The following is a 19,418-nucleotide window of genomic DNA, read 5'->3' on the forward strand; positions in this document are numbered from 1 at the left end:
AGGCTAAGGCAGGAGAATAGCTTGAACCCAGGAGGCGGAGGTTGTGGTGAGCCGAGATAGTGCCATTGCACTCCAACCTGGGTAATGAGAGCTAAATTCCATCTCAAAAAAAAAAAAAAAAAATTAACATAATTCCAAAGAGTAATATCTACAATATACTAAGCACTTTTACAAATTGATAAGTAAGAGATGACTCAATAGAAAAAAAAAAATGGGCAAAGGATATGAAGAGGAAGTTTAGAATGACCAAGAAACAAAAGAGAAAATGCTCAAAAACACCAACCATCAAGGTAATGCAAATTCAATTAAAAAATAAAATCTCACTTTTTGCTCATTTGACTAGCAAAAATTAAGAAGGTATAGCATGGATTGCTGGAGGAGGCTGAGGAAAGAGGCACTATCCTATGGACCTGGTGGAAATGTGACTTGCTATAGGTTTTTGGGAATATAATCTATGAACATCTATTAAAATAAAAATACAGTTCCCCTTTGACCAGAAATCCCATTCCTGAGGATCTCACTTAGAAATTAAACAATGAATATGTCAAGGCATACACGTGAGAATGTTTCTAGCAGCATTGTTTATGAAGGGCAAGAATCAGAATCAGTGTGAATGCATGATACGTAGGAAGGATGGTTGAAGTAATTGTGATACATCTACACCATAGTATATACATGGTATATATGGCTTCTAAAGATGAATAAGAGCCATAGCAGTGGACTTGGAGAGACTTCTGAGAGGTTTTTTGAATGAATAAAGCAAAATGCAGGACAGTGTGCACAACATGATTTCATTTTTGTGAGAGCAAACGTGCCAAAGTCTGTATGTATAAATTTTTTTAAAGGAAAAAAAACCATCGTGATTTTTTATATAAAGAAAAGAAACCCCTCTGATCCCCAGCTAAGTGTCAGAGGTGTTTATCTGTACTCAGGTTATTCCTGCTGTTTAAGTCAGAGTTCATTTGCAAAGGGCATGCCCAAATTGATCACCTTTAATACAACATTTGCAGGTGCCATACGTTTCTTTGGTTTGACTCTTTCAGTATCTGGGAAGGTTAATCCAGACAGGTTAACTTAAAGCACACTTTCCACCCCAATTCTTGCTTTTCTCTCCCAGTGAAAAAATGAACCCCCTTTTTGATGAAAAAATAAAAATTAAAAAGTAAGCTATATTTTTACTGTAAGTAGAAAACCAGTTGTACCTAAAATAAATAGAAAGTAGAAGAAAAAAATTAAAATAATAAAATCAAAATGATGTTATTCAATCCCAACTCCTACTGCCAGCAGAGGCTAGGACCTAAGCCCTGCTCTATCTGTCACACAGGAAGATTAGAAAGCATTAGAAACGTATGAGAGGCCCACCAGCACCAAATTGAGACTTTCTCCCCTATAGTATCAAAGGACGGAAAGACAATTGCAAAGGAAATAATTCTTTCAGTGTCTGCTTCACTGTCACTTGATATGCTGCTTATATGCCACCTGAAATCCCTGGTGGCATAGCTTTAGCACTCAGGAAAATGCTGAGAAATCAAATGCTGATTTTGTCTAATCCATATTTCTTCAATTAATAAACCCACCCCAGAAGGGTGTGGTTCTTCCTGCAAAGGCAAACGTCTGGATGATGGTGTGTTCTTCCTGCACATCAGGCTGGTTCTTCCTGAAAAGGCTGAATTCTTTGTAGACATTTTAAAGAAGAAGCAAAATCAGGAGATGACATAGATGAGAACAGAACATTTGGTTCTATTCTTGGCTGGTCATGAAAAATAGCTCTGTGTTCCTCTCCTTTCACTCACTTAGACAAATACTCTTATTTATATGAAAGTTAAAATAGATGTTCAAGTGGTAGTATGGAATATATAAAGGTCCTTTGAGGAGAAAAATGTCCATCAAGAAACCATTTAAAGTGCTTTGTCTTGTTTCTCAAGGCAGGGAAGGAATGTAAGAATAGAACGCACGGAAGCAAGGGTTCCAAATAGAAGAGTGATGGCAGGGTAATTATAATGGGATGGGTAATTATGGTTTTCCAGGAAGTGCCAAAATTACAGGGCAAAGTGTCATTTCCATGTTAGATCCTCCTGAGAAAAATAATACAGGCCTTTGGCATCTGGGCGCACCTGGGCGCCTTGTCCGGGGTGAAGACAGATTTGTTTCAGGGTCTCGTAGCTGCCCTTCTCTCTCCTTCAGCACCCTGTCATCTGACCTGAGAAGTGGCCATTCGTGACGTGCCCTGCCTCCCTGACTCTATAGTGAGGTGACACTATTCACCAGTCCCTTGTCTGCCTTCTCTCTGGCTCCAAGACGAAATGGTGGGAAAGTCAACAGCGATGAGGTCATGGAGAGCAGGCAGCCTGAAAGAGCAGATTCTCCTTACCCTCGTCTCTGCACAAAGGCAACCTTTCATTCCCTTGGAAAAACCCACCGTGGCCCTCTCGTGAAGAAACTGCCATCCCCAGGACTCCTGTTTACTTAGCTCTCGCCTGGGAGGCCAGAGCTGGCTGACACAGATGCCACCCTTTTAAAGCCATATTGACCTCAAGTTGGCAGAGTGGAAAAGTAAGAGTTTGTGTGAGAGGCCCCCATGGGGAAGGCCCATGGAATTTTCCTGCATCCATTTTGACTGCAACTGTAGCAGCTGCTTCACACGCGGTTGTTTTGATGTGAGGACCTTTCGACTCAGCCTAAAACCCAACCATTAAACTTTAGGCTTAAAAAAAAGGAACACGTAGATAGACATTCTTTCCTGAGCCTCACCCCCAGGTAGGGTGAGAGTCAGGACCGGAGTAAGTGTTATGAGAGCCTGTTTTGTATGTTGACTGATGACTTTAAGAAACAGAGTTTTATGCTTTGACATAACCTGTCAAAATGTCAAGAAGGTAGCATCTGAGTGGGCACATCCAAACATCCATCTTCTCATCCAGCCTACACCTGCCCTCTCACACGCCACCCCCTCTCTCATATTGCCTGCTGTGTTGATACAGTATAAACTCCTGAGGGGCATGCAATGCTTCTTCTGAATCTCCAGCAGGTATATAGCTGCTCAGTGAGTACTCATTTGACTGATAAAATAAAATATACTTTCCCCATGTCTGAAAAGCAAAGCAAAGAAACAAAGAAAGATCCCTAGACCAGTGGTTTCTCCAAACTCTTTGACCACAACCTATAATCAAAAAACAAAACAACCATTTAATATTGCAGCCCAGGAAGTATAACCTTTCTCTCCCTCAATCTCTCTCTCTCCCTCTCTCTCTCTCTCTCTCTCTCACACACACACACACACACACACACACACACACACACACACACACACACACCCTGTTGATATAAAAGTTTAATGGCAAACAAATAGAAGGTATGGTTATCAGAACCTAGATGAAACTGGTTCTAGGAATTTATAAAGAAACTGGGGGCTGGAACCCAATGCTGCTGCACAGGGGAAGGCCCATTTCTAAGACAGAAAGCAAAAAGGAAGGAACAAGTTCTGCCTCTATCTAGCACCTCCTGTTAGCGGAGCCCAACAGGGACCAGGTTAGCTAAAGGAAGATATAGTGTGTGGAGTCCTACTCCCAGCATCCAAAAGAGCATAAGGAGATGGATGTGGGGCAGAGAGATAATGACATAATGACCAACACATTCTATCTCTTTAGCTACTGAACACTGATATACACACCCTTTTTTTTAATACTTCAATTTCCATATAACAATTACAACCACATGCTTCCATATAAGATTCAACTCTCTGTTCTTCATAAGAACAAAGATGCTCTCAACCTCTATCAAAATCAGGATACAAAACATCCCACCATTATTGTATCCATCTCTGGGCAGTAGTCATAGGATCTACCTCTGGGTGATGTTAATTATTTCTCTGATTCTGTCATAGTCCTGCCCCATTACTTCATAACCTAAGACCAAATTTTACAGGTAACTACCAATGGCAATCCTCACATAAAATAAAAATGGGAGGAAGAATGGAGAAATACACACACGCACACATGCATGCACACACACACAAGCATAGCTGCTACAGTCCTTGTTTCTGCAGCTGATCATGAGGCTGTAGTTGATATGTACTACTTCTTTCTTCTTTGACCTGTTCCATGTTCTCAGATGGCTGGGGTTCTTGACCTGATGGGCTGACCCAAACCTTTGTGCCTAGATGATCTGAGTCCTCAGTGGCCCTGACATGTTTTCGGCTGTTGAAATTTTTCATTAACTTTTACTATCTTATGTTTCCATATAATAAGATGCAATTATCCTTCAGAAAAACAAAGATGCACTCAACCTCCGTCAAAATCAGGATACAAAACATCCCACCTTTCTTGTATCCACCTCTGGGCAGTAGTCATAGGACATGGACATAGATATACCAAGCAGCAGCCTAGGACATCCTCTGAGTTCCAGGCATTGTGCCCCTCACCATGTGTAGCAATGACCCAGTTTCCCTTTGGTAATCAGGATCAGTCATGCTAGCCCGTAAAGTAACTCCTTTTTCTGCTTGCTGGCTCAGTAGCACAAGGATGCCTAAATGGCCACATGGCAGTCCCATCTTCCATTCTAATGGAATCAGTGTTTGTGTCTCCTGGTAGAGTGCTCTCCCTTTGGGGACAAAGACCTCCAAACCAGCAGGGCTGTAAGTTGGGATGGGAAGCAACATTGCTGATGGATTATTGGCTGTAATAGTGACAGGAGTCACTCCTACTTCTGCCCTTGATTCCCAGACTTCAGTATCTTGGCTATGGGAAAAGCAGCATTACATACTCATTGTTGAGTCAAAGCCTATGCTGGGTATTTTCTCCCAACTGGAGCTATAACTGGGTTTTCAGCAGGCCCTTCCACCATTTTATCTGGCCTACTGCTTCTGGGTGATGGGACATGTGGTAAGACCAGTGAATCCCATGGACACAAAGCCTTTGCTATACTTCTTTTGTTGTCAAATAAGTTCTTGCTATACCTAGTGATATAGTTTGGATATTTGCCCCCACCAAATCTCATGTTGTAATTTAATACCCAATGTTGGAGGAGGGACCTGGTGGGAGGTGATTGGATCATGTGGGTGGATTTCTCATCAGTGGGCTAGCACCATCCCCCTGGTGGTGTCCTCACAATAATGAATGATTTCTAGCAAGATCAGGTTGTTTAAAAGTGTGTGGAACTCTCCCCCTCTCCCTCTCTTGCTCCTGCTCTCTCCATATGAGACACCTCCTCCCCCTTCCCCTTCTGCCATTATTGGAAGCTTCCTGAGGTTCCCCTAGAAGCTGAGCAGATGCCAGCACCATGCTTCCTGTAAACTCTGCAGAACCATGAGCCAATCAAACCTCTTTCTGTATAAATTACCTAGCCTGAGATGTTTCTTTATAGCAACATAAGAATGGCCTAATACATCTGGGTTATTAAGAAGATGAATAGAAAAGCTGGAGGGTAGGGTGGAAATCATGAGGTTGTGTCCCACTTCCTACAAGAAAAAGCTTATGTCCCTTGATCCTACATTCAAGGCCCTTTTCTCTCCCAAAAAAGCCATTCTTTCCAGCCCTGGCCACTTTCCCTGTACTAACTAACCTCACTTCTGCCTGTGGACACCTCTGCTCTCAGGACTACTGTCTCCTGGGCCACTGTCTCCTGGGCCACTGCCTCTGCCTCTGTGTGAAGCCCCTTCCCAGGCATGTCTGGGCCCCTCTCCTCTCAGCCTGCACCCAGGAAGCCGTTTCCTCTTCCCAGACAGTGGACGTCTCCCTGGCAAGTCTCTGCAGCCCTGAACTGTCCTGTCTTTCAGCGTGCAGTTCTTGGAAGGCTCAGGACTGCCACTTGAATTGGGGTTATCCCTGGGAGCCCAAACATCTGGTCATCTCCAGAAGGCCACTCATTCTGGGGCAAGGATGGAGCTGGCAGTATGTCAACTATGATGTGGGGTGTAACATCTGGACAGTGATAGTCTCATTCTGGGCAAACTATCGCAAGGACAGAAAACCAAACACTGCATGTTCTCACTCATAGGTGGGAATTGAACAATGAGAACACAAGGTCACAGGGTGGGGAACATCACACACCGGGACCTGCCGAGAGGTAGGGGGAGGGGGGAGGGATAGCGTTAGGAGAAATACCTAATGTAAATGATGAGTTAATGGGTACAGCACACCAACATGGCATATGTATACATAAGTAACAAACCTGCATGTTGTGCACATGTACCCTAGAACTTAAAGTACAAAAAAAAAAAAAAAAAAAAGAGATTCTCCTGCCTCAGCCTCCTGAGTAGCTGGGATTACAGGTGTACACCACCACGCCCTGCTAATTTTTGTATTTTTAGTACAGATGGGGTTTCACCATATTGGTCAGGCTGGTCTCAAACTCCTGGCCTCAGGTAATCTGTCCACTTTGGCCTCCCAAAGTGCTGGGATTACAGGCATGAGCCACCTCGCCTGGCTCATCATTTTTATAAATATGTGCTCTGTCCCATTTTACTCTCTTGCTTAAGTGTGGATAGCTCCCGGTGTGAGTTGCTTATCTAGTCTGTCAAGAGTTCAGGTTAAAGCTGGGTGCAGTGGCTCACATCTATAATCCCAGCACTTTGGGAGGACAAGGTGGACGGATCGTTTGAGCTTCGAGACCAGCCTGGGCCACAGAGTGAGGCCCCATCTCTACAAAAAATAACAAAAAAATTTAGCCAGGCATGGTGGCATGTGCCTGTAGTCCCCGTTACTCAGGAGGCTGAGGTGAGAGGATTGTTTGAGCCTGGGAGGTCAAGGCTGCAGTGAGCCATGATAGTGCCACTGCACTCCAGCCTGGGTGACAGAGTGAACCCCCGTCCCCAAAACAAGCAAACAATAGTTCAAGTTAAGGAATGTCCTTGATTAGCTCCTGCTTGGAGTTTCAGAGGAATAGCTTACTTTGTCTGAGAAGACCCTAAAGCAGCCTTCCTTCTATGGCAAAGCCTCCCTTTTACCTTTTTCTTCCTTCTAGGGCCTCTCTAAGATCTCTCTGGGGCAGGCCTTACAATTCATCTCTGCACGAGGCTGGATGCTGGCACTGGAGACTACATAGAGGTGATAAGACAGAGGCTCCACCCTCAGGAAGCTCTCAGAGAGACCTCCTACCTTGGAAAGAGAAGGCCTTCTTTCAGGCCCAGCTCACACTTTCACTGCCAGTGTGACCTAGGCCTCGGTTTACCCATTTGTGAAATGAGGGGGCTGGCCTATATTAGCCTACCCCCAGGTGTCAGTCATGTACAGCAGTCCCATATGATGCTCCAGGGACCATACTTTGGCCAGCAGGTTTGCAAGTCACTGACGCCTGTGGTAGCATCCTGGGAAGCCCAAAAGCTGCATTGTACCCAGGTCAAAGCTGGGGCTGCCCACTGTAGCTGGAACACAGAGCCCTTTACTGCCGAGTGCCTGCAGACAGCCTTCTGGGAAAAGCCAGCTGTGGATTTCTAAAGGACTTTCCCAGGCAAAGATGCCTGGGGTAAGAGAAAAACAGGATGGGGAAAGCACCATCCTGGGGATGTGAGGGACAGAGCACCCTCTCTGACCTGAGACCTGTGGTTGTGTCCCTGCCTCCACTGAGCTGCTCCAGCTGCATCAGGCCTGACTTTGCAGGCTGGTGGTTAAGTGGGTAGATGGGTCTGGACGGTACAGCCACTGCTGGTCATCCACAGCGATGAGCAAGCAAGAGTTTCACTGCGGCCGCCTCTGACACCGTGCTTCATCCCAACCTTTCTTACAGCCTCCCTCAGTGTTTCCAAGACTCCCCGGGGTGAGTGAGACTCATGGTAAATCTGACTCTACCATGGAGGGCAGGCCTGCCTCACCTGGGGGCCTCCCTAAGGGGGTCACAAGCAGGTCTAAGGGAACACATCTCCTTGGCTGGCTCCTAGAAATGAAAGAGCGGCAGGATGATCACAGGAGTAGAGTTAGCCTTCCTGCTCCCTCCCTGTCCTCCCTCAAGAAAGAGGTGACAAATGAAGCATTCTTGGGGAAGGAGAGAAAGTCCACAGTGACTGAGGTCTGAGGGCAGGCTGAGGCAGAGGTGGTGGAGATGGCGACCTCAGCCCTCCACACGTGCAGTGTCAGGGCTTCAGAGCCCAGCTGGCAGGCTGCAGGAGACAGCGGGAGTTCTGGCTGGAGTGGAGACTGAGTCATCTGGGACCGCAGGGTCCAAAGGAGTCACGCCTGTGAGTGATGAGCACCTTGACTGAGGCCAACGTCACAGACGTGTCTGGGAGGTGAGTCAGGGACCCGCAGAGTAGGAGTCTCAACATTCCTGGGAACAGCTTCCTCTGACTGTCCTGCTATGATATGTTTTCTCCCCTAAGTGGCCTCAAAGGGATGCCGGCTTTGCCACTGACATTTCTACAGCAAAATGAGCTAGTGAGCACTGGAGTTCAAAGGACGTGGCGCAACTTTCAAACCAAATTCTCGTGGGATTTCAGAGGCTGATTACCCTCCCCTCCCTCCCTCCCTCCTTCTTTCCAGCATGTTGATATTCATCTTTCAAATATTTATTGAGCAGCCACTCTGTGCCAGGTGCTGTGGACTGGAGTCACGGTGATGGACAAGACACATGCCTGTGCCTTCCAGTCCCTGCCTTCACACACCCTGTAGTCTTGGGCAGGGGGACACTAAACACTCACACAAATAATTGCCTGCAATTTGCTGTGAACGATGAATGAATAGTTCAGGGGGCTCTGAATGTATCTAACAGTGGTCCTGGCAGGACCTGGAGGGCCAGAGAGGACTTCCCTGAGGAAAGTCCCCATAAGAAGGGCTGGGTACGGTGGTTCACGGCTGTAATCCCAGCACTTCGGGAGGCTGAGGTGGGTGGATCACCTGAAGTCAGGAGTTCAAGACCAGTCTGACCAACATGGTGAAATCCCATGTATACTGAAAATACAAAAAGTTAGCCAGGCATGGTGGTGCATGCCTGTAATCCCAGCTACTCAGGTGGCTGAGGCAGGAGAATCGCTTGAACCTGGGAAATGGAAGTTTCAGTGAGCCAAAATCGCACCATTAGGCTCCAGCTTGGGCAACACGAGCGAAAATTCAGCTCAAAATAAATAAATAAAGTCCACGTAAGAGGAGACTGAGAGGGTAGAAAGTTCACCCAGGAGGAGTACTTCAAGCAGAAGAAGCAGAAGAAGCTGAGAGCTCTGGGACATTGCGAGACAGAGTGGTTGGTGTGGTCCAGGAGAGGTGAGTGAAACAAGGGGCAGGACTCAGGTCAGGCAGGGCCTGGGAAACCACTGTGAGGATTCAGAGCTTTCCCCTGAAAGCAATTCTTAGGAAAGGGAGGGCGGGGAACTGGGTCCCCTGAGCCCCCGCAGGGAAGTTAAGAGTTTCTGCTTGTGGAGCATTTGGGCTCTGATCCCCCACCTATCAGCCACAGCCCACATGGTAAAAGCTGGTGAGGCAGGGGAGGTTCAGGACCAGGAAGTCCCACGGTGGACCTGGGTGGGAAGACACCAGAAGCCAGCAGAGGTGACAGTGGGCAGGTGCTTCAGTTTCCCTTACTGTAAAGTGGGTAGAATCACCCTTGGATCCGTGTGTTGAGAATTTGTAAGGATGGACAACAGTAGTAGCTGGAGGAAAGCCTTGTGCGCTTTTAATGGCTGGCATGGCTCAGAAGGTGACTGCTGACTGCCTCCCTCCAAGCCAGCAAACCCTGGGATTACAGAAACACAGCAGCCCCTCCAGCATGAGGTGGCAACTTACCCAAGGAAACAGAAATATACCAAGGAAATCAGCAAATAGCCTGCAGATAATTTTATGTAGTAGAAGGAACCTGGACTTCGGAGGCAGAAAGACTTGAATTTGTACCCTGGATCGGTCACTAGCTGTGTGACCTTGGATAAGTCACTGTCTGAGCCTCATTTCCTCTTTAATAACAAGAGGACAATTGCAACAAGCTGCGCTAATTCCATTGTTTTAAGGGTTAGAGATGGCGTTTATAAAATGTTCGGCACAGCATGAGGCAATAATGGTCCTCAACATTTGGTAGAAGTAGGTAAACATTCAAACCATTAGACAGGTGGGTTTTCATCTGTGCTCAGAACAAGGCGAGCGCTGTCTGCCACCTTTGCCCTTTGATAGTCCTTTATCCATTAACCTTCACTGCTAGGAAGTCCTGCCTCATGTCCAATCTGCATGCATCTCTTCACGTGGCAGCTGGAACCTACCTGGTCTTGATCTGCCCTAACGAGTGGAGCCTGACAACACCTGCGTACCACCAAAGAAAGGAGCCAAGCCCTGGCCACCCACAGGGCCTCTCCCACTAGTTTCTACAGAGAAGCTCACAGAAGACACGGAATGTTGGTCCTGCTGAAAAAGCAGGCAAGCTGGGGGACTACAATCATGTCAGGAATGCAGGCACAGATATCACCCTCTCTCATCACTGTCCATGGTCCGCACACCAAGACCTATCACTTTGGACACAAACCTTCCCGGGACCAGGACAGGAGAGATCAACTCTAAGGTAAGCAAGGGTCCAGGATGAGAATATGGGGTTTCTGGGTCCATGAACACACACACACACACACACACACACGAATGTGGACACACGTAAGAGCACACAACTACGTAAAATACACAGAGAAAGATGTTTAAGAGGACCCCACACCCAGCGATCCCCAGCCACTTGAGGAGATGGTGAGGTTGTTTAACTTTTTTATACCTCAGGTCTCTTGTCTGTAAAACAGGAATGATAATAACACAGGAACGTTGTAACGATTACATGTTAGGTACTTGGACAGTACCTAGCCCAGTGTGGGCTCCCGTTTTTGCTACTATTATTATTATTACAGCTGGGCACTCTCTCAGGACACATAAATCTAGAGATACAGATGCAAACACAAATACACCCAGACCCTGCACAATTAGATTCACAGGCACACACATACCCTGAATCTGACCACAGATACAGGTGCTCATCAAAGAGAAGCTGCGTCAAGCACCCTGCTGGTGGACAGTGTGGCAGAGCTCACATAGTTTGGCCTTGGTCCAATTAGGCCTGGTTCATTTCAGCCAGACTGCAGCAAAGAAAGTAAAATTGCTCTGCAAATTCAAATGAGCAGAATTTTGAGATGCCACACGGAGAGATGCCATGGAGAGAGGTAGGGGACTGAGCCTAAGTTCAAAGCCTATTTTTTCAGAGGTCAGATAGTCACTTTTAAGCTGCTTAATGGCCGGACCTGTGATGTAGCCAGGCCCCACTCCACCTAATACACCTTCAGGGAAAAGTGTACTGCCCTGAGTGCCTGCCACGCAAGAGTCTAGAGATGGTCAAAGAGGGGAGGTTTGCTCCACATATGAGCTAATGCACCATCAGTCATGCTCAGAGGCAAGAGGCAAGAGATGCGGAATTCAGTGGCATCAGGAAAGTGGAGCAAACACCAGAAAGCAAAGGGCCCTGAAGCAGTCCAGGATTGTCATGAGATAGGGATCAGAGCTATAAAAATGTCTGGAGGATGCAGGACTATCCTCTGACATCCAACTTTATAACCCAACGTCTGGGTTATAAAAAGAGCAGAAACATGAGCATGTGTGTTCAGCCCTCTCTAAAGCATTATGCCTACCTGCTAAGGGAGGCTGGAGGACAGATCGAGGATGCTGTGGATTTGACCAGAGAGGGCTTTGTGGAAAGTGGGTGTGGGTTAGAAAAAAATGCGGTGTTTGCATCTGGTCAACCTGAAAGTGATGAGTGTTATATCTTGGGGGCGGCCCTCTAGGAGATTTCTCTGAAATTCATCAAAAGATTTTGTGTGATCCCACACCAATTCTATTTAAGAGGAGGCTGTGAATGACCCTCAGACAATGGGGAGCTATCATTTTTCCTTCCAGGATGAAGCTGCCGCATAACTCTGTGATTAACACACACTGACTCTGGACGTCAGGGGAGATTAAAGCAGGGATCAGACGCTTTTGAAGAGAAGGTGGCCATCTGGATGGTGCAGGTGCAAGGTGGTGGAGGCTGAAAGGTGGCAGATGGCTTGGTTCTGTGAAGGCAAATTAGGGAACACAGAAGATGACAGATGGGCAGGTGTTGGGTCCTTGTGAAAAGGATTTGCCCAAGTGAAACAAAGATTTTTTTTCTATTTAAATTTGGGTCAAGCACAAGGATTTCATCGCTATTTATTAACTGGCTTTCAAACTTTGCCTACAAACAAAGTGGAAATCTCTTTATAGCAGATTAATTTGGCAAACAACTCAAGTAATAAAAAGAAGAGAGAGGAGAGGCAAGGTTGGCCTACCATCCCTTATTTGCATTTCTAAAAGGTAAAACAGTTCTGATAACTAAATTTAAAAAAACAAACAAACGGATTTGACGGCATAACCTGACTTCAGCTGATCTCTTTGTCATCTTTATTCCAGGTAGTGTGAATATTTGATGCAGAAATGTTGATGCGTTTGACTATTGAGTACTGCCCAGACCCCACTAGGGTTTTACGTAATACGTGTAATATGCCCTATAGTACCTTTCTAAAGTCCAAAAAGTTCAAGATTTTGAAATACACCTGGTCCCCGAGGTTTGTTCACAGATCCCACTTACCTTCAAGGACAATGTATGCTGAAAAGGTATGCTGAGCAGGCTGCCCGGTGCTGGCCTCAGCATGGGATGCTCAGGTGTGAGCCAGTGGAAGAGGCTGCAAAGAAAGGATACAGCTCTTTGTATGGGTACATTTGCCAGGGAGGGGAGCAGTGTGCAAATGCTCCACTAGACTGGTGGATGTGAAGTTGACAAAGAGGGAGAGAAGCCCTTAGGAAAGGCGTCCTCCTGAGATGATAATTCACTTTGAGATAGTGCTAATAATTAAAACATTTTTATGGCATTTTAAGAAACATCAATTAGGCCCACATGCAAAACTACTCACAACTCCTTGTAACACACGTTTCAGAAATGTTGCTATCCCTTAACCTGCCTTTCTTATCTTCATCAGGTGGGTCCCCCATCCCTAGCCCTGCTTAAGGCCTCCTCAGGAGGGCCAGCGAGGATGACGGCTGAGGTGGGAGGGCAGGGAGCCAGGCGGATCACTATAAAAAGAGTCCACCTTCTCCATTCTTCTTACTGAGCCACTTCTGAGCTTTCCAAAACAACTGCAGCAGCTTCAACAGCCACAGAAGTGTGGTGTCACCAGGACACAGCTTCAGGTAAGAGAAGGGGCATGGCTACAGAGGGGCAAAGTCAGAGGGGCTGTGTTGGTGCTGAGCTTCAGGGCAGCCTTATGAGAAAGTAAATAAATAAATACCCACAGAGTTCTCATAATGAAAGAGAAAATGTAACAATTTCTTGGAAATATTTTTAAAAACAGAGCTTCATTCTAAAAGGAAATATCTCAAATGGATCTTAGGCAGAGAAGCCTGAGCAACTTGCAATTTTAACAATGGTTTTGTCATAGATGTAAAGGTAATTTTTTTGAAGTTTTTTTGTTAATAGAAGAGCTGAATAGAAGACCTTAAATGAGGTTCAGGACCAGTGATGCTGAGAGGGCCACCATTTCTACACACTTTCTATGACAGAGGATGCAGGAGCAGAACATGCTAGGGCCTCCTCCTACACAGGGCTCATGAAGAGATGCTGATGAGGAGAGACTTCTAGGTAGGAGAGGATAAGGTTCTGGGTGGGGAACCTGGAGCCCTCAGGCAACGGGGACAAATGGGAGGAGTGTCCATAGCCACCTTCTGTCTGACTGCATCAAAGGAAGACTGCTACCCAGTGATGGATGGGCTGGGGTGGGAAGTAGAGCTCTTCATCGCTGGAGGTGTTTACGCAGAGGCTGGCAACTCCTTGACAGATACACTGAAGAAAGGATTCATGAATCAGCTGGGGGATTAAAATATTATGTTGATGCAAAACTAATTTTCATCAGGAAGGACATAGGAGGGAGTGTTTCCAAATCTTAGGGTGGAAGTGGGCAACAAATTACTACTGTCTTTGCAGCCACTGATATGCCCCTCCCCAAATTTCAGACAGGGCGTCAGTGCAGCTGGTGGTCAAGCATCCCTTAGGATACGTCCCTTAGGCTACTGAGGAGGAGGACTTGAAGACTTCTGGGCAGATGCTCTCACCTGTAGCAACAAGTAATACTTGGATAACTGTAATGGACTAGAGAAATACTCATTGAGAGCTTCTTAAAAATATTTTAGCCTAGAAAGACAAGGTGAGCTCACGTTTGACAAAAGGCAAGCTTTCCAGGGGTTGGCTGTTTTTCCCCATGCAAGCAGGACCCCACACCCACTGCATTCCCCTTCCCTGGCTACTTTTGGTTTGTAGGTGGTGGAATGCAAAAGATGTGCTTTCAGCAAGTATTTAACACCAGGACAGACGTGGAACTACCCAGATAATGTGCATCTCCCATCGCCTGTCTCCATGTCTCTCTCCAGTGGAATTTTCTGCCAAGAGGGAAATATTCTATGTCATCCAGTTTGGTCTCCGTGAGCCACATGTGGCTATTGGACAATTGTAATGTAGCATGAGCACATACATACATTTTAAACTTAATTTAATTTTCATCTATGTAAATTTAAATAGCCTCTTGTAGCTACTAGCTATCGTATTGGACAGTGCAGTGCTGGAATATTCATTCTTTGATAGCAGGAATTGCATTTTTAAAAAGTCTTTGTGTCTCTGGCTCCTTGTATAATGCCCACGAGTAGATATTGCATAAATAAACAACGAAAGATGAGGATGTTCTAGGAGGTTTTTGGACAGGGCATGGTTGAAATCTGAAGGCAAAAGGGCTGTTTTTAGTAGATTAATGAATACTTCAAATCACTAGAGTGTTGACTGGTTTGTCTGCAGTTTCGTTCTCCTCAATGGTCTAGGACTTTCCTGCCATTTAATCACAGCTTGATTCATTTTGATAAATGTGCACAAATGTAGGTATAGAATATCACCATCAAGATATAGGACATTTTCACACCATGAAAAGTTCCCTTGCATCCAGGGTTGGTTTCATGGGGACACACAAGCTGTGCAGTCACACAAGGACATGTGCTCAGAAAGGCCCTATACTTGGTTTACTTCTCTGCTGTTGCCGCCTTGAAATTCTTAATACTTTTTTAAATAAGGGGCCTTGCAGGTTCATTTTGCATTGTGCCCTGCAAATTATGTGGCTGGTACTGCCTGTATCCCTTTGCAGTTGATCCGCTCCCACCACCCCAGCCTCAGGCAAGTACTCATCTGCTTTTGTCTCTAAAGGTTAAATTTGTCTTTTTAAATTTTTCATTTATTTTTAAAGACAGGGTCTTGCTCTGTCCTCCGGACTGGAGTGCAGTGGTGCAATCATGGCTCACTGCAGTCTTGAACTCCTGGGCTCATGTGATCCTCCTGCCTCAGCCTCCTGGGTAGCTGGGACTACAGCATGTGCCACCATGTCTGGCTAATTTAAGATTTTTTTTGGTAGAGATGGGGTCTCATTTTATTGTTCAGGCTGGTCTTGAACTCCTTGTTTTGAACATTCCTCCTTCCTTGGCCTCCCATTGTGTTGGGGTTACAGGTGTGAGCCACCACCTGCCCTTGTCTTTATCAGAGTTTCATGTAAATGAGTCATAAAGTATGTAATTCTTTGTGTCTGGTTTCTTTTACTCATAACATTGCTCTTGAGATTCGTCCTTTTTTCTGGTTAGCAATAGTTTGTTCCTTTTTTATGGTTGAATAGTATTCTATTCTGTGGATACACCATGATGAGTTTATTCATTCATTTGTGATGGACATTTGGGTTGTTTACAGTAGTTGTCTGTTATAAATTAAGCTGTTATAAGCTTTTGTTTATAAGTCTTTGTGCGGACAATGTTTTCATTTCTCTTGGGCAAATACCTGGGGATGGAATTGCTGACAGTAATATAATATATTTTCAACTTTTCAGAAGCTGCCAAATTATTTTCCAAGGTTTTTGTACCACTTAATATTCCTACCAGCAATGTATGAGAGTTCCAGTTGCTTTACATTTTTGTCAGCACATTGTATTGTCAGTCTTTTTTTTTTTTTTGAGACGGAGTCTCGCTGTGTCTCCCAGGCTGGAGTGCAGTGGCGCGATCTCGGCTCACTGCAAGCTCCGCCCCCTGGGTTCAAGCCATTCTCCCGCCTCAGCATCCCAAGTAGCTGGGACTACAGGCGCCCGCTACCACGCCCGGCTAGTTTTTTTATTTTTAGTAGAGACGGGGTTTCACCATGTTAGCCAGGATAGTCTCGATCTCCTGACCTCGTGATCCACCCGCCTCGGCCTCCCAAAGTGCTGGGATTACAGGCTTGAGCCACCGCGCCCGGCCCAGTATTGTCAGTCTTAAATTTTAGTCATTCTAGTGGCTAAGTTGTATATTTTATTATGGTTTTACTTTGTGTTTTCCTGTGACTGAAGATTTTGAGCATCATTTTGTGTATCTACTTTTGTGATGTCTGGTCAAATCTTTTGCCGTTGTTTGTGTTCTTATTATCGAGTGCTTTATATATTTTGGATACAAGTTCTCTGTTAGATTTTGTGTGTGTGTGTGTGTGTGCGCGCACATGTGTATTAATCTGATATATTTTCTTCCATTCTGTGGCTTGACTGGTCTTTTTTTTTTGAGACAGGGTCTCCCTCTGTCACCCAGCCTGGAGTGCAGTGGCACATTCATAGCTCACTGCAGCCTTGACCTCCTGATCTCAAGTGATCCTCCTGCCTCGGCCTCCTGAGTAGCTGGGACCACAGGTGTGTGCCACCACACCTGGCTAATTTTTTATTTTTATTTTTTGTAGAGATGGAGTGTCACTGTGTTTCCCAAGCTGGTTTTGCCCTCCTGGGCTTAAGTGTTTACCCCAGTCCCAGCCTGCTAACATGCTGGGATTGAAGGCGTGAGTCACTGCTCCTGGTCAGCCTTGTCATTTTTTTAATGATATCTTTCAAAAATAGATGTATTTTTAACTTTTATGACATTCAATTTGATATTTTGTATTTTATGGTTTGTGCTTTTTGATGTCCTAAGAAATTTTGCCTACCCTAAGGTCACAAAAATGTGCTGTTAAGATTTTCTTTTAGAAGTTTTATAGTTTGTTTTTTATCTTTAGATCTATGATCTATTTTGAGATTTTATGCATGGTATGAGATAAGAGTAAAGGTTCACTTTTTTCCCATACATATATTCAATTATTCTAGCACCATTAGAAAAACTTCCCTTCCTCTGTGGAATTACCTTTGCTTTTTCATTAAAAAATAATTGGTCACATATGTTTGGCTCCATTTCTGGACTCTGTTTCATTGATTTGTATGTCTATCTTTATGTTAATACCACTTTGTCTTAATAACTATAGAATTATAATAAATCTTGAAATCAGACAGGGCAAGTATCCCACATTTGTTGTTTATAAAAATTGTTTTAACTATTGTAGGTCTTTTGCAGTTTTATAAAAATTTTAGAATCCACTTGTCAAGATTGCATTACAACTATAGATCAATTTGGGGAGAACTGATTTTGACAATATTGTTTTCCAATTCATATCTATTTATTTAGATCTTTAATTTCTCTCAGCAATGTTTTGTAGTTTTCAGTGCACAAGTATTGTACCATTTTGTTAAGTTATTCCTAAATATATAATTTTTTAATGGTGTTGAGAATGCTATAATAAAATTTCTTTTCACTTGGTCTTGACAGTATGTAGAAATACATTTGATTTTTGTATGTCGAGCTGGTATTCTATGATCTAAAACTTCTTATTTCTAGTAGCATTTTTGTAGACTCAGGATTTTCTATGTACATAGTCATGTCACATGAGAATAAAGATAGTTTTACTTCTTATTTTCAAATCTACATGACACTTATTTCTTACTTTTCTCTTTCACTGACTAGAATCTCTTGTATAATGTCTGTTAGAGTTGGTAAGAACAGATATTCTTGCTTTGTTCATGATTTTAGATTAGAACTCATTCCATCTTTTACCACTGAGTATAAAGCTAGTTTAGGTTTGTCATAGACACCATTCATCAATTGAGAACATTCTCTGCTCCTAGTTTGTTGAGAGTTTTTATGCTGAATAGATGTAGAATTTTGTCAAATGGTTTTGTTTGCATTTTTCATTTGTTTTTTTATCTCTTGAGGTGATCATATAGTTGTTCTCTTTTTATTCTGTTAACATGGTGAGTTGTGTTGATGAAGTTTTAAATGTTGAATAACCTTTGCATTCCTGGGATAAACTCTATTTGCTTACAATATGTTATTCCTTTTAAAATCTCAAGGTGACTCTCGTGGAGGCAGCTAGCTTGAGGCTGGGGAGTGCTGAGCAGCATGTCATGCCCTGCACTTGTCCAGACTAGTGAACAATACAGTCAGGATGGCTAAAGGTGACTCCAAGAAACCAAAGGGCAAGATGTCTGCTTATGCCTTCTTTGTGCAGATGTGCAGAGAAGAACATAAGAAGAAAACCCCAGAGGTCCGTCAATTTTGCAGAATTTTCTAGGAAGTGCCCTGAGAGGTGGAAGACACTGTCTGGGAAAGAGAAGTCTAAATTTGATGAAATGGCAAAGGCGGATAAAGTATGCTGTGATAGGGAAATGAAGGATTATGGACCAGCTAAGGAAGGCATTAGGATCCTTTTTCTTGCCTCCCTTAGTTGGACCCTAATCCTTCGTTTGGATCCCGCCATGTGGATTCTTCCTGTTCTGTTCCGAATTCTGACCCAATATTAAATCCACAAACTCTGGTATCTCTATTGGAAATGTCGCAAAAAGGCTGGGTGAGATGTGGATTAACATGTAACAGTGAAAAGCCGCCTTACATCACCAAGGTGGCAAAGCTGAAGTATAAGAACGATGTTGCTGACTAAAAGAAAGTTTGATGGTGCAAAGCGTCCTGCTAAAGTTGCCTGGAAAAAGGTGGAAGAGGAAGACAAAGATGACGAGTAGGAAGAAGAGGAGGAGAAGGATGAATTTTAAAAACTGTTTATCTGTCTCCTTGTGACGACGTTAGACTAGGGGAGCACCTTAATTAACACATCAAGTGTCTGTTGCCCTCATTAGGTTTAATTACAAAATTTGATCACGATCAGATTGTAGTCTCTCAAAGTGCTCCAGAAATTGTCAGTGGTTTACATGAAATGGCCATCAGTGTCCAGAGCACCCTGAAGCTGTATCAACATTGTACATATTTCTAAACATTTTTAAAATGAAAAAATAATCTTGTGTTCTCCTCACTCTGCGCACTTTGCTGTTGGTGAGACAAGGTGTTTAAAGATGTTTCTGCACGCTCCCCCCTCTCTTTTTTTTAACTCGTGAAGTGGTGTTAACATATAGCTATTGGCTTGAAATCCTGAGTTATCAACTGTATTTATCTCTAGTTTGTAAAAAGAACAAAACAATGGAGACAAACTCTTGACACTCCTTGCTTGACATTGAGGCTGCAGGGGAAGATGCCTTTCGGAGGGGTCGTAGCTCATGCACTGTGAGGTTGGACCCGGTGTCT

General features: G+C 44.4%; 1 pseudogene; it reads left to right on the top strand.

Moving 5' to 3' along the window:
• Positions 1-18,291: 18,291 nt before the first annotated feature.
• On the top strand, positions 18,292-18,892 carry LOC105469891 (high mobility group protein B3-like; annotated as a pseudogene).
• Positions 18,893-19,418: the final 526 nt, after the last annotated feature.

Source organism: Macaca nemestrina, chromosome 2 (genome assembly GCF_043159975.1).
Source record: "Macaca nemestrina isolate mMacNem1 chromosome 2, mMacNem.hap1, whole genome shotgun sequence".
NCBI lineage: Eukaryota > Metazoa > Chordata > Mammalia > Primates > Cercopithecidae > Macaca > Macaca nemestrina.